Source organism: Cavia porcellus, unplaced genomic scaffold (genome assembly GCF_034190915.1).
Source record: "Cavia porcellus strain 051 isolate PalLab524CR breed Dunkin Hartley unplaced genomic scaffold, mCavPor4.1 scaffold_9, whole genome shotgun sequence".
In the NCBI taxonomy this organism is placed as follows: Eukaryota; Metazoa; Chordata; class Mammalia; order Rodentia; family Caviidae; genus Cavia; species Cavia porcellus.
Window position 1 is genome coordinate 37,379,189 of NW_026947492.1, and position 26,449 is coordinate 37,405,637.

Consider the following 26,449-nt stretch of genomic DNA (forward strand, 5'->3'; position numbering starts at 1 on the left):
GACATTGAGTTTCTGATGCCTGAAACTGTGCAGGTCCTTGTGTCTGTGAGACTTAGATGTGACTCAGCTTGGTGTTAACCCAACTGGCCAAAAACCTGCCTTCACCAACACTATTTCAGCTGCAGCAATTGAATATAATAAGAGATCACATTTACTGAGGGTAGGACACGGTAGTAAGACTTTACTTTGGAGCTTAGTCATGGGCTAGTGCAAACACTGGGCAGATCCTAATGGCCATATCGCCAGGCCATCCTGGAGATGAGGACTTGGAACAGCTCCAGAAGAGATGCAGGAACCCTGTCCATCAAGTTCATCTCAGCAATAGAAAGCACTATGTTTGATCACACTCAGGCTTCTGATACAGCTCTGGCACTGGTGATTGCAGGAGTGTCATATGGACCTGGGATTGGGCTGCCGGCAGTGACTCTATCCAGAGACAGGTAAAATTCCACAGTGCATGATTAAACACCAATAGCTATGAATGAAGTGTCTAGGTCTACCTTGGTACCAAAGAGAGGTTTGTAGGGACTTTTCTCATTTATTTTTTCTGAACAATACATCAAGAGTTATTTAGGATTAACTTAAACTTGAATTGACTTTAGTATTTAACTAGTGACAATGTACCAATACGAGGCCCACAGCAAACCTCATTTTGAGTACCATTCATTGCAGAAATAGTGGAAGTAAGTATAAGTGCAGGGAAAATAGACACCTTGCTCTGAATTTCTGGATATAGAGAAATTCTAAAAATAGAGACAGATTAAGAAAAGAAAAAGAAAACCTTATCCTTCAATATGCAGACAATATTGTAGTCCAGTAAATATTAAGAGATTTCATATATAACTCAAAATAAGGTGCTCAAAATGAGAAAACTTTATATAAATTAAAACATCATGAGTTAGAAAATACAAGGAAATGTTTCAATACTCAGAGAAAGGCATGAAAGAAATTTTGTAAAGTCAGACATGTCCTTCAGATAGAAAATATTCTCAGGAAAATTAAAAATTCAATAGAATATACCAGTTGCAGAATCAATTAAAAATAAAAAAAAATGTGAGCTTGAGTAAAGCTACTTGAAAATACACTATTCGCAAAGATAAAAATTGTGAAACTTTATGGGAATTAGGGGATAATATTTAAACAAATATTTGGATTATTCACGTTCAAGAAATATTTGAGAACAAGATAAGATTCTTTAGGCTGCAAGAAAAAAATAGCACATAGAAACTGTTATCAAAATGAAATGAGAATGTTGAAAAAGACAGAATTTTGAACTGATTTAAACTTTTTATATTATATGATAACCCATTAACAGACACAATTTTCATGGGTGTTTTTTTATTTTGGTATTAGGCTAAAAAGTGTAAGAAAATAAACTTTCTCTTGTTATAACAGTATTATAAAATAAATAATCACCAAAAATTGCCATCATAAAAGAAATAATAAAGTACTTTCTCTAAAGAACCAAAGAGTAAATATTTGAAATCACACGTGTTGTGTCACAGCTACTAAATTCTGTCTGTATGGAATGAAATCATGATAAACATACAGAAATAAAATGATTTTAGCTTTTTTTCAATTAAATTTTATTTACAAAATCAAATGAGGGCTGTGTTGGTCCACAAATCACAGTTTTCCATTCTCTAATTAAAACTACTGGATAAAACTCGGTGTTCTATTCAAGTAAAAATTAGGAAAAGCGAATAGATACAAGTTAGCACCAATAATGTTATGGATTATAAAATTTATGTAGGTAATACATGTGTGGTTTCTCTTTCACTTGTTTTTATGTATAATAGATGCTCAGTAACTTTATTCACTAATTCATATGACAATATTTATTCAGCTCATAATACACCAATAAATAAATTACCAATCTGCTTCTATGAAAAACAAGATAAAGTTTTACATAAAGTTGAAAATGCAGTTCTGATTTTTCTATAATTAAAGAAACATTATACTCAATACAAATAATTCTGTTCTTCCTAGATAAATACTAAATAAAGAGACAAAATATATCAAAGGAACAAGTAAGAATGCTTACCTTATCAATAGAAAACAAGACTGGGTACATAATGCTAAACATAATTTTTGTAAAAGGAAAGATGTGACAAACCTGGAGATGTGGTCACAGCATCTGAACAAATGCAGTCTGCAAAAATCGCCTGTGTGAAGCAGAGCGACAACGTGCAAATACAAGTTAGATGCCAAAGTCGCATGAGTGGAGGTTACAGGCAATTAGAATGCACATTATTAACCACAACCTTACAGGAAAAGCATGAGAAATGCATAATAACAAAGAAAATAAGATGAATGGCCATAATCATTTTAGAGATTTGAATAATGAAAATATTCTCCTTTTGTTTGGTTTATTGGCTCATTTTCAGTTGGAGGAAAAAATGTTTCACAGTATAAAAAACTGCTCTAAAATCAGAAAACATCTCATTTATGTTTTTGTCTAAACAAGCAAAGCACGTTGAATAGCTTAAAGAATGAAGGCTTTGACAAAAATTTGGATGCAATAATTAAGTCAAGATCAGAGAGAGAAGGACCTCTTTATGCATAACAATGGAATAAAGGGAGGTACAAAGACAAGAGCAGGCTGAGTGTTCAATGATCCCAGCGAAATTTGCTGTGCTTATATAGAGTGGCTTGTGTTCTTGGTTTGCAAAATCACCTACAGAAGACAAAATGACTACGATTCAACAGTCCTATTTCACAGCCACATTATGTATGTTTACTTCTCAGAATTTATAGAAATTAAAGAAAAAAGTAAAAACCATTTCAGAGCATTGGTCTTATGTCTGAAAAATAGCTGAAAATATAGTTAATATATATATATATATATATATATATATATATATGTAATAGGAAGAAAAAACTTTATAATTTCTTGTTCTCTTTTTCAATAGAAAAACAAGAATGAAAAAGTTAAGAACATATTTTTTCTAAGCCCAAGAGATATGTTCTTCAAAATAATAAAATAATTTCTGTTAAAAATACAGCAAAATCTTTCACTTAAACTAAACACATTAGAAAAGAAAGAAAATAAAAATTTAAAAAAACAGACATTTGAAAGTAAGTAAACATATCTAACTTTTATCTAGTGTGTCACATAGGAAAAGGAAAAAAAATAAAATTCTTTCAGTTGGAAGGAACAAGTCAAAGGATATAAACTTTTCATCCAAAAGAATGAGTTCAACAAGTCCTAGGAGGCTGTGGGGAAGAAAGGAACCCTTTCACACTGTTGGTGGGAATGTGAACTGGCACAACCACTATGAAAATTAGTGTGGAGAGTCCTAAGAAACTAGACATTGCACTGATCCAGTGTTCACCTTCTAGGTCTATTCCTGAAAGATGTTAGGGCATCACATTGCATTGCACATGAGTTTAGACTCCTCTGAAAGCAAAAAATCCAAATAAAAAATAGGAAAGTGAAATGAAGACATGTCTTGGAAGAAATGCAATTATAAATAAATAAAAAAAGCAGTGCTCAACATTGCTGGTCTTGTTTATAGCAGCACGTTTTATAACAGCTAAATGTTGGAAGCAGCCTATAAATTCAACAGATGAATGAATAAGAAAATGTGGTATTTACATACAACACAGTACTACCCTGTCACAAAGACAGATAAATGAACTCTATTATGTTCTTGAATATTATGTTCTTGAGTTGAATAAATCAGACACACAAGCTTAAATATAACATGGTTTCCATTACATGAGAAATACACATCATAAATAAATTGCAATGATAGTTCTTTACAATTGGAAAAATATCAAGAGATGGAGGAAAGGAAAAGAGAAGCAAAGAAAAGGGATTAAAAAGGAGAATTAAAATATATTGTGTCTATGTGCCAACTCCAACAGAGGAATGTAAGCTTTATGTACCGAAAGCATGCACTAATCAAATCTGATTAAAAGGCTAAGGAAAATTCTAATCTCAATGAATGCCTTTACCATTAAGGGACTTGGTGTGTAGTGCATGGTAGAATGCTTGCCTAGAGTGGCTGAGGCCCTGGATTCAATCTCCAGTGCTGCTGAAACAAAAATAAATAAATAAATAAATTAGAACATGTATCATGAAAGACCAAGGAATATTGATTCTGCAGACTTCAAGTAGTCTGCAGACTTTTCAATAGTTTGGTGTTTACGTTTCTGTGATAATTTTGGCATTTTTTTCCTGAATGTAGAATAGTAAGTCCTCCTAATTTGCCACAGCTGGTGCCACTTCAAAGTCAAAGTGATGATAAAGATAAAGAACATGGAGCCAGCCACAACCATGCAATGGCTCACGAAAGAGAACTTCTAGAACTGCTTTAGAGGTTTAGGAAAAATGAGACAAATGCATTGGAGGTGATGGGGAATGTTTTAAAAGGGAGTAGAGGCAGTATGTATTTTACTGTAATAATTAATAAAAATGTAAATATTCAATATGTTTTTTAATCATGCCCTGCATATGTATTTCAAAACATTATGTTATAAATTACAGTATATATTTTGGATACCAAGAATCAAAATTTAAGATTATTGCTTTTGCCTGGTAGCACTGTACTGCTGAGTTATATCACCAGCCCAGTATACATATTTTTTCTACTTACAGTAAATTTTTAAAAATTCAAAAATATAAATATACCAAGTATACTAATATATATGTTCCCAGTGAGATATGCCTTAAAGATCAAAACAATATTAATGTTTGAGCAAAATGGTAGAAGTAATATTGAACACTGATTATATATTTTATTAACTGTAATATCTTTGGGCTGGCTAATTCTAGAATTGTATCAGCTAAGCATGCCACTACTGAAAACCAAGGTTTTAAACAATCTGGGTTATGGTACAATAATAATTCACTGATTACATATGAATGATTACCTATTAGATACTTTAGATTGGAACTAACTGGACTAGTTCTATGAGATTTTACTTAAATATATTCTTACTTTCTAATTTCAGATGTATATTTGGTAGAATTTCACATTCCTCTAATAGTTTGTTGTATTTTATAAGTTTATGATTTCACTGCTTTGTTAATCTTCTTGGAAGACAACTCAATCATTTTGTTTTTTGATTTTAAAAAGTTAAAATGAATACCTGAGCCTTAAAATATTCAGAATTACATAAAATCTCTGAGTCATATGTTATAGTGATAATTATCTGAATTTGACAAAACTGATCAGTGTTATATGTAAAAATACAAGTGTTTACTAAGATATTAGGGAGTGATAGTTATGCAATTTTGGACGTTAAAATCAATGTAAAATCAATTTATACAAAAGTGTAAAACACTATAATATATAAAGAGAATGAGAAACTGTGTAGATGATAAAGTGGTTTGGAATCTATATACTTACTCATGGGGAAATCTATCTACAAAGATTCACTGAATGGAAAATAAGACCATACATATATGTATCACCTAATAACTTGATTCATAAAAGTATGATGTAAAAGAAATTAAAGTTACCAAAGCAAAATTGTAACTTGCCATACATTTTGTTATGCATTTTTCTGTAGGTTATGTCAAGAGAGCATATCAAAATACTTGGAATTTAACTAAATTATTAATGATAATATGTTAATGATTCTAATTCTTTAGATTTCCAGTACTAATCAATATTTACTTTTAAATACATGGCATTGCATATTTATCACCCAAATCAATGAACTTAAAATATTCAGGTTTAGTATAAAGTATAACATCAGAAGATCAAGAAAGGGCTCAGGCATAAAATGCATTGTTGATTTCAAATGTAATTAAAAGTGCTAGACTGGAGAATATCCAGAGCCCAAAAGGTCTATGTTTTTCAGACTTGAGTGGTAAGTTAGAGGATATAAGGCAATTGGTATATATGTAAGTGGTATTTAGAAGGAATAAAGAAATGCTAGCATGGAAATAAGTGCATAAAGAATGAGGTCATGTGGGAAATACTTAAGAGACTTGGCTGGTAGAAGAGCACAAAGGATAAATGCCAGCCAGAGTGCTAAACTTGCAGCTGCAGAAATGGATGGTGGTCATAGCTATAGTGAGCAAACTTTACTTTCCTATTGGAAATTTAGTAGGAAGGCAGTTTCATACTGATTCACTCAGAGACTCTAAGCGACTGCGAAGGTTACCAATCCAATAACTGAGCCTTTTCTGTCTTATTATTGTCTGCTCACCAATTCAAACTGCATTGTTTCTTCACAGTTTTTTTTGTCTCCTGCCCTTGTTTTTATTCATGGTATTTTACATGTCAAGTCTGTTCAACTCTTTTTCCTGTTTTCAGAGTTAAATTTCATCTTCACTGTGAAGACCTCTCGATCACTCTAGGGAGTGATTCACTTACTTCATTTTGTGTGCTCCTACAGCGATTTGCAGAGTTCACAGTTAGAAAAAGTACACATTAGATCATATCGTAACTTACAGAAATGAATAGACTTGCTGAGAGGTTTCAATTCTGCCTGGTAAGTACTGACCATTTAATATAAATAAGTTCATTTATGTGTATGGTGGTTCCAAAAATACAGCAAATTTAATTACATCAATATTTCATATTATAAATTGAAGCTCAGAGAGTTTAATAAACACCTTCAAATTCATAGAGCAAATAAATGATAGAATCATAATTCAGTGCCAGATACATATATCTTTAAAACCTAAAGTATATGTTTGCTTATCCCTAGGTACATACCTGATTTTCCTAACAGATTACCAATATTTCCAAGGTAGAGATTGGTCATATTCATCACTGTGATCTAAACACTTGACTGAGGACTTTAAGTAATATAGTTGCCATATTTCTAAATAAGTGAATAAGTTAGTCTCTGAAATAACTGGAAACTTTCTGTTTCACTTTTCTAGATAATATATTAATTAACTATAACAAATGGTGAATAAATATCATATTATCCTATGCCATTTCCATATTAAATTATAAATGTTAAAACAAAAGTTTTTGATAAAATTTGGCCAATATGTGATATAAATAAACTGAATCAAGAAAATAAATGAAATTTTGAAATAAAGACATACAACTACAATTCAAAGTTCTGAATTTCTTAGCAAGGTTTTATTAAGCTCAAGAATTGTCATGTGTTGCACTGTATTAACAAACAATCAGAATCTATTTCAGTAGCTCAAGATATGTTTTAAACAGCTTGAAAATAAATCCAATATAAGTTTGTGTTGCAATTTCTGTCATATATCTATCTTGAAGACTTCTAGAGTTTCTTGTCTAACTTGACATTTTATCATATATGTTGCCTTCAAAAAGCCAAGTAAACACTTTTCCTTTAAAGATACCTTCAAAATCTTAGTGATATGCTATCAATACGTTAAAATATATTTGTGACAAAATATTATCATAGATAAGGCTGGGGAAATAACTCAGAGTTACATATATTTCAGTTATATATATATGTATATATGTTGTGTTGCCTGGCAAACGCAAGGTCCTGAGTTCAATTCCTCCTGATACCAAAACAAAGAATGATAGATAAAATCAAATATCACTTGTAGTGGGTATCTAAATACTGTACCTGATGCATGGAAGTGGAGAGGTTCATCATTTGATTATTTAGAGACAGTATCAAAATAGTATGCATAAAATGTGATGTTAAGTCAAGAAATGTTACACTGTCTTTAAATTTTTTCCTTAATGTTATATCCTATGTGACATATGTGTGGGGCAGAAAACAAGTGAAAAATGACTTCATAGAGTCTCCTAAAAATAATTCACTTCATTCTCCAAAATAGACACTGAGAGATTTGAGAACAGTCACTTTTACCAGGAGAAAAAACCAAGTGGAGAACAGAAGTCCTTTAAGAATACTGTATAGATATAATGATCTCAGTTTAGAGCTCCTTAATACTAACAGGAAGTTTTATTTCCTGTGTTTTAAAAATGTGGAAACTAAGTTTTATTTTTGTTTTTGAGTCAGCATCCCTCTATGTAGTCTAGACTGATCTTGAACTTGCTTATTTTGTAGCCTAGGTTAGTGGAAAACTCAGCAGTGATCCTCCTGCTTGGGACTCTCTCATGCTGGGATTACAAGTGTGTGCCACCACCCCTGGCAATGATGTGTAATTTATCTCAAAACATTTTACTAAGGGATTACAATACAATATTAGTAAACTAATATTCACTAAATCATATGTATTAAAATATACAATTAAATGGTAAAGCTACATGAAATAGTGGCAATTCCAAGGTCAACAACAATAAAATAATAGCAGAAAAAGAAAATAGACATATAAATTCAATAGAAATTAAAAAATAAAAGCATCCATTTATTTTTATAACACTTATTATTTCAACATTTTTTGAAAATATAGATGGCTCTATAATACATTTCAATAAATTATTAGAAAATTTAATAATTTTGAGATCATATTGTTTTGTTTTATTTTCTAAAACCACAATATGTTATTATATATTGCAACTGAAAAGTTAAATTTATTCAAAGGAAAAACAAAAATAAGTAACAGTTATAATTTCCTCATCTTGACAACATCTAATTTGTTAAAAGCATTCATAGATTAAATAAATACTGAGTTTTGAATAAAAGTGTCAAGCAAGACTTATTTTCTGGCTTGATGAATAATAAATTAATTTTATTCTAAACATATGCATATGGATTTCAAAGTTGTCATCCATTTTGTTAAACTTCCCTGGCTACTCCACATCCTATTATACTAACTTTCACAAATTACTTGTAGCTGACACACACACAAAAATCATTGTTCAAATTCTTCAAGTAGCTATGAATAATTGAGAGAAATGTGACAATGTAATAGCATCTATATATTACCTCTTATTTTGCCTCTACTTTTGAGCTGAGGTTATTCTTTTGGAAGAGTAGCTTTAGGTAGTGGCTAAACAAGACTGAGACAAAGGAATCTGGCTATTTAAATAGAATGCAGACTTGGCTACATAAGTAGAATGTGTTTATAAGTCCATGGCACATCTCTCCTCTTTTCTAGCAGAGGTCTTGTCAAATCTATTTCATTGGTCTGATAGCTTCACCTACTCGAACTTGTGTTTTTGTTTTTAGGAACAGCACATATATAAACTGTTAAGATATATTTTTTAATCTTTCAAATCTGTTTTACAAATTATAAAACTCTGAAGAAGTTCCAAGGATCATTTGAGATAAGAGAGGTTGAATGGAGTTTAAGACTTCATGGTATGTCTGGATTGCAATAAGGACCCTTGCTGGTGAGGTAGGAGCAGGTATCCTAGGAGCAAAGGTGGTAGCCCAATTGATAATATATTCCCCAGTGTGAGAGCATGCTCTCACAGAAGGAACATTGTTATCTGCATAATATCAACAGTGGAAGGAAAACAGAGATGTATGAATGGGAGGAGGAAGAGGGAAACACACACAAGAACAATTAGAATATGCTAAATGACTTTTAATATTATTGATGCCCTACAGAGCAGCAGTGATATATATAACAACTGCAAACTACAAGTGTGGTGGTCAAAGGTTTCCTTTGGTAGTTTCCAAGAGAAGAAATTAACCACAAATTAGTATTTATGGATCAGACTGGCTAACCTGTAAATATGACAGCAGACACAATTCAAGCAGATTTGTAATTATAAGGTTTGATCTTGGGTAGTGGCTTGTGTCTGTCATTCAGGCCAAGAGTTTGTAAAGAAAAGTTTTGAAGATTAGAGACAAGGTGATTTGTGTAATCATATGGATCAACATGTAGGAGTAAGTAAAATGCATAAAAATTTTAGTATTTCTGAATAATGTTTCAAGAATATATGCACCACAATTAAGCAATAAATACAAAAAATTAAATCAACCAGCTCTTGTCATCAGCCATCTTAGAAGTTCCATGATGTACCCATGAAGCACATGCACCAAAAGCTAGTGATTTGTTTTAACTGGCACGTAGTTGTTCCTAGCATAAGTTTGTCTTTTGCGTTAGTAGTACTTCAAAAGAACCATTAGAAGTGCTCGTAGATTTCTACTCACCCCAGCGTCTAGCAAGAGACTGACTTCACCAGAAGAAACAGACTCTTGGACTTATCACATAGAGTAGTACCCTGAGGAAGTTGGCCTTACAGAATATTGGTTTCCCTTTCAAAATGTGCAGCTGACTATCAGTGCCTAGAAAGAACTGAGTTGCCATCTTTCAGATCCCAATGTACTTATGAAATTACATATGATACTCACATGGTATCATATTTTCAAGAGGAGGACTATATCACCCTATGAAGATGGGAATGAGAGCACACTTCACTTACCATCTCTCTGAACGACCTACTGGATGATTTTGTGTTTTCCATCAACATAAATCTGGAGGCTTATGTATCCTGGGACCAAAAGGAGGCACACTTGTCATGTAACTCATAGAAGTTTCTTATAATTCCTCGTAAGACTGTATGGATTCCATGTTTCAGTCCTCACTATATTGGCAAAAGTAACTGACCAAATTCAGCAGGAAAAGTCAATGTTGCCTTTTATATTTTAGGACAAAAATGTGTTAAATCCAGCTAATCCACATGATCACCTTCTGATGAGATGTAGAGTTTATATCTCCATTCCTTCTTCTGAGTTTTCTGTTTGAAAGAAAACCAGGGGTAGCTGATCCTTGCTTGAGTCCTGCAGAGAAGTAGATGCATAAAGTATTGGAAATGGGCTGAAGTGGTTGTGAGCCCATCAGAATCATGGCAAACTTCTCAACACAAACCATCAGTCAAGAAAAGCATGGAGTGAAGCATTCTGAATACTGAAAGAGAACAACTTTGAAAACAGATAGATATACCTTGAAAATTATCTTTCAAAATCAATGGAGATATTAGATAGTTCCAATACAAAAACAACAGGAGAAATACACGACCATTCAACCAACCCTACAAGGTACTGAAAGATATACTACAAAAGGATAAAAATGACCACAATTCCAAGAACAATTACAAAAAGAAACCAACAAGCAGGGCAAATAATTAAACAGAGGGAAAAAGTGTGGAACAAATAGCAGAAACACAGCATGACAAAGATAAACCAATACATATCAGTTATAACCATTACTGTAAATAGCCTCAATTTACCAATCAAAAGAAACAGACTGGCATAGTGGATCAAGAAATAAAATCCAAGAATATGCTGTATACACAATTAAAGATCAAGAAATAAAATCCAAGAATATGCTGTATACATTTAATTAAAAGGGAAAATCATAGACTGAAATTCCAAGAAGGGAAAACAATACTCCCTGCAACAGTAACTCAGAAAAAAACAGGGATAGCTATTCTGTTTTCTGACAATATGAACTTCAAACCAAGAATGATTGAAAGTGATAAATAATGTCACTACATACAGAAGATCATTAATATCTCATTTGAAAACTTTTACTCTCTTAGAATCAAAAGCACACAAGAAATGCACAGATTTCTAGAAACATATGAATTACCAAAGCTGGATCAAGAAAGTATAAAGTTTTGAATAACCCAAAATCAGATAAAGAAATTGGAAGCATAATTTAAAAACTATCTAGGAAGAAAATCTCATATCCTGACCGATTCACAGCTGAATTGTACAAGAAATTCAGAGATGATTTAATATCAGTACTCTTCAAACTCTTTAATGAAAGGTTCCAATTCTTCATAATTCATTCTTGGAGCCAAATATTACCCCGATACCAAAACCAGAGAAAAAAGTGAACTACAACAATTCTCTCTATTGAATATAGATGCAAAAATCCTCAGTGAAATGCTAGCAAACAGAATAAAGCAAGTCATCAAGACAATTATACACGCCAACTAAGTGGGATTCATCCCAGTTACTCAAGAGATGGTTCAACCTATGAAAATCAATAAATCTAATACACCATATCAACAGAGTGAAAGACAAAAATTGCATGAACGCCTCAATAGATGCAGAAAAAGCTTTTGATAAAAGCCCAACACTTATTCATGGTAAAATCCATAGAGAAATCCAGAATAGATGGTCTTTTCCTCAATATGATAAAAGTCATATATAACAGACCAATAGCTAACATCATACTAAAAGGGCCAACAATAAAATTTTTAATTTCAGAAACAAGACAGGGTTGTCCACTATCACCATTCATATTCAATATGGTTTTGGAAACATTAGCCCAAGCAATTAGAAAAAGAAGAGAAAAAAAGGTAGGAAAGGAAAAAGTTAACAAGTCATTATTTGCAGATAACATGATACTCTACATAGAAGACCCAAAAGTGCACCAAACAGACCTCTAGACTTAAAGCAAAATTAGCAGCATAGCTGGTTAGAAAGTAAATACTCAAAAATCAATAATATTCCTGTACACAAATAACAAACTCTCTGAGAGAGAAATTAGGAAAACCACACTCTTCACAATAAGATAAAAAAATGAAATACTTAGGAATCAATTTAACAAAGGAAGTAAAAGATTTATATATTGAAAATTACATTACTCTGAAAAAATACATTGAAGATAAATTCAGAAAATGGAAAGGTATTCTTACTCATGAATAGGATGAGCCAACATTGTGAAAATGTCCATACTTCCAACACAATTATATATATTTAATGCAGTCCCTATCAAAATACCATTAGCATACACAGATCTAGAGCAAACATTTCTAAAGTTCACGTGGAACCACAAGAAACCAAAATAGCAAAGGCAATCCTCACCAGCAAAGACAAGTCAGAAAGCATCAGAATCCCAGATTTGAAATTATACTACAAAACTGGCACAATAAAATCAGGATGTTACCACAAACTCACGGTGCCATCTTATTTTGTGTGTGTGTGTGTGTGTGTGTGGTACCAGGGATCAAACTCATGACCTTGGGCTTGCCAAGCAAGTGCTTACGCTATTGAGCTAAATCCCCAGCCCTAGGCCATCTTATCTTTGACAAAAAGTCAATCATTTTCACTGGAAGAAATTGAGCCTCTTTAGTGAGTGATGTCACAGAAACTTGTTTCTACGTGACAAAGATTTAAACTGGATCCATGCCTACCACCATGAACTAAAATAAAGTCAAAATGGATCAAAGTTCTAAGTATTAAAAGAGAAATATTAAACCTATTGCAAGATAAATTAGGTAAAAATTTTGAAGACATAGGGTATGCCAAAGTTCATGAGGAAAAACCAAACTGCACAGGAAATACTTCAAAGAATCAACAACTGGGATCTCATCTTATTAAAACCTAATGTATGTTGAAAGAAATCATCAACAGTAACAAAAGAAAACTCACAGACTGGGAAAAGATTTTTGTCCACTGTCCCCTCAGACAAGGACATTTCCCTAAAACATATAAATAATTGAAAAAATATCAGGCCCCCAGATTTAAAGATTCAGTTCAAATAGGCATCTGGGATGAATATACAATTATAAAATGAAGGTAAACAAATGGAAAATAAATATATGAAAAAATGTTCAACATCACTGGTCATTCAAGAAATGCAACTTAAAACAACACTCAGGTATCATCTCACTCCAGACAGAATTGCTAACATCAAGGAAATGAACCAATAACGAATTGTAGCATGGCTGTGGGAAAAAAGGAACAATTCTCTATGGTTGGTGGGAATGTAAACTTCTACAGTCACTGTGGAAATATATATGGAGATTTCTCAAAAAAGTTCCATTTGACTCAACTATTTTCCTTCTCAATATTTTCCCAGAAGAATTAAAAACATCATGCCACAGAGACATATGTGCTCTCATGTTTATAGTTGCACAATTTGTAATAGCCAGATCTTGGAACAACCCAGATGCCCATCAACATAAGTGAAGTAAATCAGGCTTGCATTTGTAAACAATGTACTGTCTCACCAGTGTAAGAACCTGAAAGCGTAAATAAGATCCAAAACTCACAATAGATATAGTAAAAGGGAAAAATATTGCTTAAAGGGAATAATCATTTGATCAATCTTGCATACTTGTATTTGATAATTTGAGTATCTATTTTTAAGTTAAAAATATGCAATTAAAATAACCATTGTTGAATTCCTATCATCTTGTTTTAAAATCCTGTCACTATTGTTTTTTCGTTGTTGTTGCTATTGTTATTTTATTTTGTTATCATGTGTTCATTTGTTTGCTTATTGATTTTTTGTTTTTACCTTTAAAATAAAAAACAGTAAGATTAAATAAAAATAAAATAAAATGTTAGTGTGAAAATAATGTTTACTTAAAATTTCTCATTACTGATGTTTCATGTTAATTGCTATTACCAGAATTTAAAGGAAATACAGAAAAGACAGTATATTTGGAAACTGGTTGGTACCAAGTCTGTTTTAACTGTATTTCTCTATCCAAAAATATTTCTAAAAGAATTGAATAGTCTAAACTTCCCTCAGAGCATCACACTGACCCATTATGTATACTGTAAAAGCTGAGAAATAAACTCGACTTTTTATACTCATTTTTTGTTTGTTTGTTTCATTGGGAAGTTGAAGCTAATTACAAAGCTTCCTTTGTCAAAAATACACTGAAGAATTTGTATATTTCAGTGGTTGCTGAGGAAGAGATATGATACTATACACATGATGATCAGTTCTTAGATAAATCTGAAATAACCATAAAAGTCAAAGGAAAAAAGGAGAAACAGGCCCCTCCTCAGGGCAAAGGATCAATACTAAAATCAAAGCTTTCATGCTCAATAAAGATTCCAGACAGATTCTAGCCACTTTCAAATATGAGAAGAGAGACCTACAGGTAGTCAAAAGATATTTTACCTGAGTTATTTCATTTAAAGTTTTGATTACTCAGAGTCACATTTCTTATCTATTTTATCCATTCATTGCTTTCACTGGCTAGATTTAACAAATGTCTATGATGGCAAAAGCTAGAAAAAATGGGAACTTGCTATTTTCTATATCACAACTTGCATGTGCTTTCAAACCTAGAAAAGAATTCAGTGTCTTATAAAACTTTACAAATTAATTTTTCAGTGAAGGACACTGAAGTGCAACAGAACATAGAATGTAGTTTAATGCATCTGTTAATTATTAACCAGCATTTCAGCACCATTATGAAAATACTTGAGAGAAGCTAAATTAGAAAATTAAAAGATTTACGTAGCTCACATTTCTGGAGATTCAAGGACGTGACTCTTGCAGTGGGGATTTTGTGCACTTGTATCACAGTAGCTTGGGAAGATGTGCAAAGGGAACACAGTTTGAACCAGAGAAAGGAAGGGCCAAGCTTGTGGCTCTCATAGCAGCTCTTTTGAGATTTACCTTAATTCCTTCTCCAGATGTGCCCCACTTCACATGAGACCCATTTCCTAAATGTTCGTCCTAATACTACAACCATGTGTACATGAGATCACTGACTGACCCCGATTGAAAATATAGCAGTTCAGCATATCCTTCATTGCAATTTTAGTGAAATCATATGACATCATATGACATCTACTCATATTTTTTGAAACACAAAGGATTGATTAACAACTCAATTTTAGTTTTTAGTTGTTTGTTACATATACACAAAAAGATATTCTTATATCTTAGTATTGATTTAAGATGTTTTATTTCCAAATTTTAAAAGCAAAGTTATCTAGCCTAAGTTTTCATTTTGTGAAACTTGATTGTTTGGCTCATGTAGTATGTGTAATTTATCCTGATATACTTGCATATGTGAATATTCTGTTGAAATCCCTTTTAGCTTATCTTCTAAAAAATAAACCATTTCTTAATCTATAAATTTGACATTTACATATTTTTCTACCTGAACATAAGTATTATAATATTGATATTTAGTAAAATATTTTTGCTCAAGAATTATACATTTTAGACAGGTGCATAATCATATATTTTCTTTGACCAATTTTGCCTTTATTTAGCATTGTTTCCCATGTTTCTTTTTCTCAGAAAATAATTAATAATTCTAGCCATCATTTAAAGTTCTTTCTTAACCTCATTCTTTCACTTTCAGATAATTCTTGACTTATTATATTTAGATTGGAGAAACAATCCAAAATTCATCTGGAACCAGAAGAGACCTAGAATAGCAAATGCAAACCTGGTCAACAAAAGCAAGACAGGGGGGTCCCACAATCCCTGAATAGAAATTATAACACAAACATACTGTAATAAAAACAGCATGGTAGTGGCAAAACAGAGACCTGAAGATCAATGTAACAGATTAGAAGATGCAAAACAACTCCAGACACACTTTACCTTTCACTGAGGTGTTAAACACATTCATTGGAGGAAAGATTGCCTTTTTAATAATGGAGCTGGAAAAACTGGCTCAGTACATGCTGAAGAGTAAAATTGGATCATTATCTTTCACCATTTATTAAACTAAATTGGAAATGGATTAAACATCTAAATATTAAAACATAAACAGTAAATCTACTGGAAACTAGTAAATCTACTGGAAACTAGACTAAGTAAAGTTCTTGAAAACAATGGTACAGGCATATTATTTATGAATAAAGCCTGATTGCACAGGAACTATCACAAACAATCAGCTGGTGGAATCTCATCTTATTAAAAATCTTTTGCATAGCTAGAGAAATCATCAACAGAATGAAGAGATAGCCTATTAGTGTGAAAATACATTTTCCATGTGCTCCTAGGAGAAAAACTTTCTATTGAGAGCATATAAAAAACTAAAAAATCAGACCTCTCAAAATTAAAGACCCAATCCAAAAATGGACATTTGAGATGCATATGCTCTTATCAGATGAAGAAATGCAAACTGTAAATAAACATATAAAAAAGGTTCAACACTGCTGATCATTTGGGAGAAGCAAATTAAAGCAACTCTGAGCTCCCATCTCATTCTGGAAAGAATGGCCATTGTCAAGAAATCAAACAATAACAATATCTCCGCTGTTGGTGGAACTGTAGAATGATGCAACTACTGTGCAAATCAATGTGGACTTTCCTCAATAAAACTAGGATTGGAGGTCTCTTTTGGCTTAGCTATTCCCCTTCTGAGTAACTTCCTAGACAATTAAAAATTTCATACCAAAGTGATATATGTGCACCCATGTTTATAGCGGTACAATTTGTAATAGCTAGATCTTGGAAACAATTCACATGACCATCACCCAAAGAATGCATAAAGAAGATGTAGTCTTTTTATACAATATGTTTAGCAAAGATGACAACAGTGAATTAATCCACTGGTGATTATAGGCCTTCCATGATCCAGTCACTTTTCAAAATTCCTAATTCTGAAAAAATGAGACTTCTGCATGGCATTCTAGATATAAACCATAACATGTATCATGCAACCTAACAGACAAAAAAAGATCTGAAACCATAAGGTATTACAGAACCTTCTTAGCCTTTTTCAAAACTGGAAAATATAGATAACTAAAATAAGTAAATATATATATATATATATATATATATATATATATATATATATCCAAAACTGAAAATGATTCAATAAATCTTGCTATTATTTCTTAGATATAGAAAGTAGTATATGCAGACAATTTTCTTTAATGCTATCAGGACTGTTTTAATGTTTTTTACTTTAAAGAGGGTAAAATTCAACACAACAAAACAATATAAAAAGCAATGCAAGAGACATAAATTTCAAAGCAAGACAATCAGAGATCTTCACTATCTAATGTATTGTCTCTTGCTTTATTCCAAATAGTTGTCCATATCTTCACATACAGAGAATTCACATGAAACAGCATAGAATAGAACTGATCTGAACAAGATGAGGATGGAGTTTTACGTCTTCAAGATCAGACAATAGGGAAGTCAACGATGGCTGTCATGGTGTCTCTCATTCTTTTCAAAATAGCTGTCCATACCTTCATGTATTTTGAAATTAAATGAAACCAAATGGGCTAAAATCACTCTGAACAAAAAATAATAGTATTGCTGAATTTTACATCATGATGCTATGGAATCAGCATTGGGTACTGTAGTGTTTCTTTTTCTTTAAAGTAGTTGTTCATTTCATCATGAATTATATGATCAGTTCTCATAAATTATTTATAGGTTCTACGTATGCATGAGTCTCTACATGTATTTCTATCCTCTCTGTCTTAGAAGGAAAAACAAAACAAAGCAAAACAAAAGAAAACAAATTCCTATAAAAACATCAAAAGAAGAAGTCATATAAAACCACAGTACAAGGTAATCTACAATTGTTACTGTGCTGTCTCTTATTATCTTCAATAGAATTGTGTATATCATCAGGCATAGTATAATTGAATATAGAAGTACATAAAATATTAATAAAAATAAAACATTGTAGACAGCGTAAAACTTCAAAAGCAGGTAATAATCAAACCAGAGGGGGTATCCTAGTAAATCTTGTCATCTTCAGTGTAGTTGCCTATCCTCTCAGACTTGATACTATCAATCATAGCAGATTTGAATAAAATCTGTCAATACAAAACAGCCATCTAACACATAATGAATGCGTCTATTAATCTGTTTGCACAATTTTCTTTGAGCAGCTAAAGAATTTCTAGAATCTTGCAAAAGTCTGTGGGAGCTTGTATTGTCTTCCTAGGAGAAAATGTGCTAGGAAGTGTGCTTTAGATTTGATTTGATCTTCCTGTCCTCATTTCAAAATTATGTTCCTTAGACCAAGAGATGCAGGTTGGTGCATACTGAAACATTCCTGACAGAGGAAAAAACATAGACAAATTAGTTAACAGTATGAAAATCAAAGAAACACAAAGTTAAAGAAACTGTGTGTAAGTAAAATCTCCTTAGCAGTTTTGGAATATTAAAAAAAAAAGGTATATTTAGTTGCAGTGTGGTGAAAATGCACATAAAATAAAAACAGCTTAAAGTGTATACTGTGCTCTGCACAATTTTTGCAAATTGATTTTAGAAAAAGGTAGTATCAAAATGAAAAAAAGACAGAGAAAATTCAAAAGTATCAATCTAAAAATTCACTTTCTTCAATTATTTTCTTTTATTTTCATTAGCTAGCTGCTAGATGCTTGAAATAGAAAGAAATGATTTTGACAGGATATTTATAAAAAACTTAATTCCACTTATTGGAAATGTATGTGTAATGACACAGAAATACAATCATTATATCTAGTATATGCAAATGGTTTATTTTGTGCTAGATATATATATATATATATATATATATATATATATATACATGTAGATATTCAATTTGCTTTTATTATGAAGTATTCCATGTATTGCCCATTTTATAACAATAAAATTAAGGTGAAGAAAAATTGAGTTAATCATCACATTTACATATACAATATCCTATAGGGCTGAGATCTGGAAGTCATGGAAGCTAACTGTAGTCAGAACATTTGACCACCAGCACCTGCTTTCCTGGCACACAACAAAATTGTGCAAACATGACAAAGAAATTAATTTTTACATAGAAAATTGCTTCACAAAAAAGTGCCATTCAAAATAAAGCACAAAACAAACTCCTATGAATTTTGTCTTTGACTCATGTTCAATTAATTTTCTCATTTGCACATACCATAAACTGTGTTAGGGAAGATTTTGTTAGGTTTGGGTCACTACTAACCATGAACTTAAAGAATGAAGAAGTAGACATGAAAATTAGTAAAGTAAATATTTCCTTTTTCTGATATAGAGTTCATGGTAACTACCCACAATTGCCACAGTTGCTACACTGTATTACTAAGACTACCTTTTCCAGATGACCTCTCTAGAAAATACGCACTACAATTGTCAGAGTTCTGGTTCTAATCTCCTATGAAGTCTTCCCTATTAGGTTAATTACCTGGTCTGATTCTTATACAATCAATTTGAGAGGAAAGATACTGGTGTGCTTAGTATTCTGTGTTTGTTACTTCATTTTTGTACTATTTAGGCCTTCACACTAAGTTACAAGAGTCTTGCTTATATTGATCAGTTAGGACTCAAACTTTTCAATCCTCCTGTCTCGGCCTCCCAGCATGTTGGGATTATAGGCGGATACAACTATGCTAAGCTTCATTAGACTGTTCTGTATGTCTCTTCTAGATCTTTATCCGTCTGCTTTCTCATAATCTTCCAACTGATATAAATATGATTTTCCTTTATAAGAAAACACTTCACTGAACCTTCTGGTGCATAAGAAGCACAGTTCTCAAATTGAAAACAATACAGACTGAATGGAAGAATATATACACAGTAAGGTTGTGAACATACCTCATTACAATATTATATGCACCTTATTTTAAAAAGTAAATAGTACCATAAAGCTTATAATAAAACTTTAGTTCATTTTCTTGCTTTACTTAATTGTTGTATCACTCAAGTGAAAAATATTTTATTTTTCTAATATTTAAGTCAAGTATTTAATTTTCAGTAGAATTATATCTATCTCTTGATTTTCAGTTGCAGATATGTCCCATTTATTTTCTGTCATGGTATTCCTGTATTGTCCCAATTGCCCAACAAACACAATGAACTGTACTAATACATAATGAATAGTTCCTTCTTCCTTGGTTGCACTTTTGGTAGTATACGTTACCTGCAATCAACCATGGCCCTAAATAATTAAATTGAAAATTCCATAAATAATTTGTAAGTGTTGAATTGAGCTTCATTCTGAGTAGCATGATGAAATCTCAGACCACCCCACTCCTTCCTTTCCAGGAAGTGGACCATCCCTTTATCCAGTGTATCCACACAGAATACACTACATTCCTGTTCTTAGCAGGAGTCTCACTTACCAAACTAACTGTAATGGTACAAAGATGCGTGTGTTCAAATTAATTCTAATTTTACTTTAGTATGATCCTAAAGTACTAGAATAGTGTTGCACAGAAAGCACTTGAGCATAAAACATGGAATAATTAATTAATTCTGGTGTGTAAACTATTCATGGTTTCAGAAAGCCTCTGAGGATGTCTTGGAACTATCCTCTGCAGCTAAGGAGAGAACTATTCTATACTGCCCCTTAATGAAGCTTGTAGAGATTGCTACAATTTAATGATATAAACTAATATTTTGGAGATAAAAATAAGCAAAAAGTTATTTAAAAAGTACCCCTGAAATTGCTGTAAAATATCATAGAAGATAATGTTTGCCCCAAAAGCAATATCTAGTATAACATTTTAATAATTATGTAGACATTTCTCTTTAGAAATAAGTGTTAAGAAACTTCCTACCAAGATAAAGTAAATTATTTAAACCCTCACATTCCAGGGATAAATGTAACATTTAATTATATAAGCACATACACACTCAGATAAAATGTTTTGTTGATGTTTTGAAAAGTAAAAGAATAGGGTTCCCTGCCTAAGTCTTTTCAGGGTCGGGGGAGAGGATTCCCTGGACAGAACACTTGAGCTTGAAGAGCCTTGGGGGCCAATGCGATGAACTGCAACTCCACAGGTGGATGGCGGCCCCTGTGCGCCCTGGGGGGGCACCCCTAAGACAAGGAGGCCTTCAAGCAGCAACAACTGCACTCCTGGCAGCCCATTCTCAGGACGGGCACTGTACTGCTGTTCTTCATCCTTGGCCTCATCTTCATCTTCGTCACCTCCAACAACATCCACGAGATAGAGATTGATTACACAGGAACAGAGCCTTCCAGTCCCTGCAATAAGTGGTTGTCCCCAAATGTGACACTTTGCATTTGCACCATTAACTTCACTTTGGAAAAGGCATTTGAGGACAATATGTTTGTGTATTACGGCCTATCTAATTTTTATCAAAATTATCGTCGAGGGGAAATCTCGGGATGATAGCTAAATGGAGATCCTAGTGCTTTGCATAATCCCATTAAGGAATATTAGCGTTATCGAAGAAATGAAAACTTACCAATTGCCCCTTGTGGAGCTATTGCCAACAACGTATTTAATGATACATTGGAATTGTTTCTGGTCTCCAATGAATCTGATCCTATACCTAAACCCATTCTTTTGCAAGGAAAAGTATTGCTTTGTGGACAGATAAACATGTGAAATTCAGAAATCCTCCTGGAGAAGGAACTCTGGAAGAACCATTTAAAGGCACAATGAAGCCAGCAAACTGGCCTAATCCAGTGTACATGCTGGATTCAGATGAAGATAACGATGGCTTCATAAATGAGGATTTGATTGTTTGGATGCGCACTGCAGCCCTGCCTACGTTTTGAAAGTTGTATCATCTGATGGAATGGACAAATAATTTATATCCAACGTTATCAGCTGAGCAGTACTATTTGAATCACATACAATTACTCTGTATATTCTTCTGATGGATGAAAACGGATGCTGTTGAGGACTGTTTCATGGATGGGAGGAAAAAATCCATTTTTGGGGATTGCTTACATCACCGTTGGATCAATCTCTTTTCTTCTGGAAATCGCTCTGCAACTCATTAATCATAAACATAGAAACAATAGTAACACTGCTGACACCATGGTATTTTGTGGTTTTAAAACTTTAAAAAAGAACGGTCTTTGTCCTTTGCTTCTTTGCTATGGATGACTTCTATACGATGGATATAAGTATTTGATTTATTGATTGTATCAACATTATAAGTGTTAAACTTACATTTTAATGTTCACTTCCTATTGGGACAAGCCACGTGATACATATAGAACTTTCATGTGAAATGTGTTTACTGCTTACATGTTGATGTTATGTCAATAGTATGTTGACAGATGATACTGTACATCTGTGCCTATTGTGTGATGGAAGGACATTATAGGATGCGAGTGCAATCACTTGCTAACCTTTCAGATTCATAGTTACAGAAAAATGAAAAACTCAGTTTAATAAAATATCTTCATTTTCATGTGTCATGTATAAAGGTTTAAAGTACTGTCTTTGTTTATTTTAGCTACTTCATGTACTGAGTTTGTCATTCTAGGTGTTGGTCAAGCTCAGATTTGATTTCAAAGAGCACGCTTATCTTGTCCAGCATGGACAGTAGTGCTCATGTCTAAAAAGGGAGGGTATGTACTGGACAGGAGAATTGACATTTCCTCTTTTCACTTGTTAAAACATTGCCCGCAGGAGGACCAGCTCAGTTGAAATATTTTGCATGTGGTCGATCCTTTGAAGCTTATGTTTTATAAGGGAAAAGAGTAAGGTGGGATGCAAACTCCTTAGTAGACCTTAATCCTCTGCCTCCACTGTAAAGTAGAGGTCAGTGCCCACAGGAGTCTGCTGTCATTCTTGTGGTATTTAACATCCAGAAACTTACTTTAGCATTGGAAATACCTCAGGCTATCCTTATTTGGCAGGTACGTGTTTATATTATATTATATTATATTATATTATATTATATTATATATTTCAGAAAAGTTTGAAACTTTAATTTCCTCTGTATTTCCTTCAATTTTTGCACCCAGGTCACATATGAATGTGTATATACATTCTTGTTAGTTCGTTTTTCAAGTGTTTTGGTTAGTTTTCCAAGACATTCTTTAAGCTGTTCTATAATTATTCTTTTTCTAGAGATTTTGGAATATGTATGTAATTAGTTATAATGTATATAGTTAAAGATATTTGCTAATGGGGATTATTTTAATATTCCTTATTGAATAAATACTGTAATTATTTGCTATGGAACTTATTCTTGAAATAAATGTAAATTTATATTTCCACATACATGAAAATGTATATATTTAACAGAAGTGACTTAATTGCATCTCTTTAAAAATTCATGTTTATATGGAAGAATGCCTGTTAGTAAGAGTTTGTAATAATTTCATTCAGTTATATATGAAATCAGAAAGTCTGGATAATTATAAATCTTGATTAATATATATTTTTAAGAAGTAAAGCAATGCAATAGTTAATAATAGAAATTTGCCACCCTCAAGTTTTGTGCAACATACGAAACTTAGTTAAAAGAACTTGTAATTTATAGTGACTTTTATCTCATAAAAATATTACTTGTACGAGTCTGATACATGATTCTCCTAAAATTTCTGAATACCGAGAGTATATTTAGATATAGTCTTTGTTTTGTCAGTCCTTTGGTATACTGTTTATGTGAAAGTTGTCCTTCTTACACACAGAGTTTGTTTTCTGGGTACATCGTGGGGAACGGTGATTTCTTCATTCTTTCCTGATTGAGTCTGTGCTGTTTAAGGTCTGCTATCCTGCATCCTTCTGTCTATCCCTGTCCCTCTCTTGTTTGTGCTCCCCACACCCCCAGCTTTTTCAAACTAACCAAGTCAAAAGAAAAATTGAAAAAGTCTGTCAGTATTTTCACATTGCAGGAGAAGATGGAATCTAAAATATAATTGGATTTTAATCTGTTTTACTAGTGTATTGATGGCCTGAGGTCCTCCCTCTTTTCTGCCATTTGAACTGTAAGGATTTTTTCATGCTAAATATGAAGAAAGCTGATGTAAGATTTTCACATGGCCCCTGAGAAGCAAGAGAGAGATAAAATACTTGTTTCTTACAGACTTTATGCTTAAATCTTGGAAACATTGGTATTATATTCAAATTTCAAAGAATCCTACTGCATTTTACAGCAACAAGGTTAAGTAGAAGAATTGCAAAAGTAATTTGGAGGAAGTATTTTGATATGAAAAGCTTTCCAATTGGAGAAATTATTCAGTAAATAAAAACTAAGAAATTTCGTTAAAATCCTAAGGTGATTTACAAATAAGTGGGAAAAAGTAACTGTATACTGAATAGAGAATCATTCAACCTAGAGAAGAGTCAAGTGAATATGGTTTATTGGATAGTGACAATATATTTGTAATTTTGATTATGTTAAAGTTAACATTCTTTTCATATGTTCTGCATTAATAAAAATGAACAAAAATTTTAAAAGAAAAGGACTATAAACGAATGGAAGGATGAATAACATATAATGAATAAAAAATAAATATAAAATCTGAATTCGTATCCTGCTTTATTCTGCCTTGTGTTGTAACTATTTTGTATGATGCACAACTTCAGTAAGTTAACCATTTTGGTATAGCAATCTTGCCTTAATGGTTGTTCTTAAAATAGTGCTCAGAATACTCTATGGCATAAAGTTGATTCTTAATATATATTTATTGAAGTGAGATACATAATTTTTATGTTTCTTTAGTTCTCCAAATCTAGTGCCTTGTATATTCAATTATTCTGATAAAATTTTTTCAGTCATCTCTGCAAATGAAATGCTCAAGCATCAGCATTGTTTTCAAAAGCTGCAGCTTATTAGTTTGACCAGAAAATATAAGACTTTAATGTTAAAAGCCTAAATAATGTAAGAAACAGTCTAAATCTACTGCAACTTTACACTGTGAATTCATGGGAGTATGTGGTATATAAGTAAACCTGTGACTTTTGAAAAAACCTCCCTGGATGTGATTTCCAGTTACTTGGATGCCAAGCCTTCATCTGTCACCAACAGAAGCCCAGCGTATCTAAATCTTTGTGTGGTTATGACTTGAAAGCGAATTGCTTTCAAGACATTTTTCTGCAATTCAGTGTCTACCAAAAGATTCCACTGCCCAGCAGGAAATGATGGCCTTCCGAGTTATAGCCCCCTTCAAATGACTGTAACAGGAGTTCTAAAGGTTTTTTCTCACTATGTTACTATGCAGTGTGTCTCATTAGGCTACCTACAGCGCAGTACTTACAGAAAGACTTGACAGATCTAAAATGTCACTACAATCACTTTTACCAAGTGCTGTCAACCATATTTAGTCTGCTTTTAGTTTTGTGCAAGAAAATGTGGAAAGGTCACAAAGGTCTTTCTTAATGGGAACAAGCAATTTAGTCTGAGCTTTAAAATAAGGACTTTTGTTAAACTTTGTGAGCATCTTGACAGAAACTCACCCTGGTGAACACTGTATTTATTAAGATAAAGGTCATCCCATTTCCATGCATCCACCTGCTTACAGTACATATAAAGTGAATCTATTCATCTAGCCTTCTCTCTAGATAGCTGTGTATATATAAAGACATTAATATGGATACAGTCGTTCAACACCATGTAGCTTATAATTGATTTAGTATTTTGTGTAGTTTATTAGGATAGGAGGGCCACAAGAGCAATACTATTTTTGGTCCTTGAGATGAAGGTAAATTAAAAAATAGACAGGTATATCAGGCAGCTGGAAAACAAAATATTAATGCTGAAAGCTGTTCTATACATGAAATGACAAGTCATCTCCTCATATAAACTCTAGAATTTATTTATATGCAAGCGGTGCTCTACAATCTCCCTCTGCAGGAAATGTTACTATGATAGAAGGCCAGGGAAAAACAAAAACAAAATATGAGTGCAGACAAAAAATTCACAGTGGAAGAGGAAGGTAAAGTCTGTTGAATATGTGGCTACTTTCTGCTGTGCAATTTTGACGAAGCAGATTGACTTCCTGAGAAAAAAAGGCAGCAAGGGGTTAGCAAAAAGCAAAGAATATTATTTTGAGATAATACCTTTTTATATTTAATAGCAAATGAACCTAGAAAAATATTAATAGATTGCACCTTCGATTTCTAATACTCTTCAAATAAAATTTACTATTTTGTTGGTTTTTAATTTTAAAGATTAACAAATATGAAGGTACTTTCAAGTAGATTGGTTAAAAGAAAAACAATTTAACGTTATTCTGTTAGAAAT

At 32.5% G+C, this 26,449-nt stretch overlaps 1 pseudogene; it reads left to right on the forward strand.

Annotated features, from left to right (window-relative positions):
• Positions 1-258: 258 nt before the first annotated feature.
• On the forward strand, positions 259-22,353 carry LOC100723279 (cell cycle control protein 50A-like; annotated as a pseudogene).
• The last annotated feature ends 4,096 nt before the right edge of the window (positions 22,354-26,449 follow it).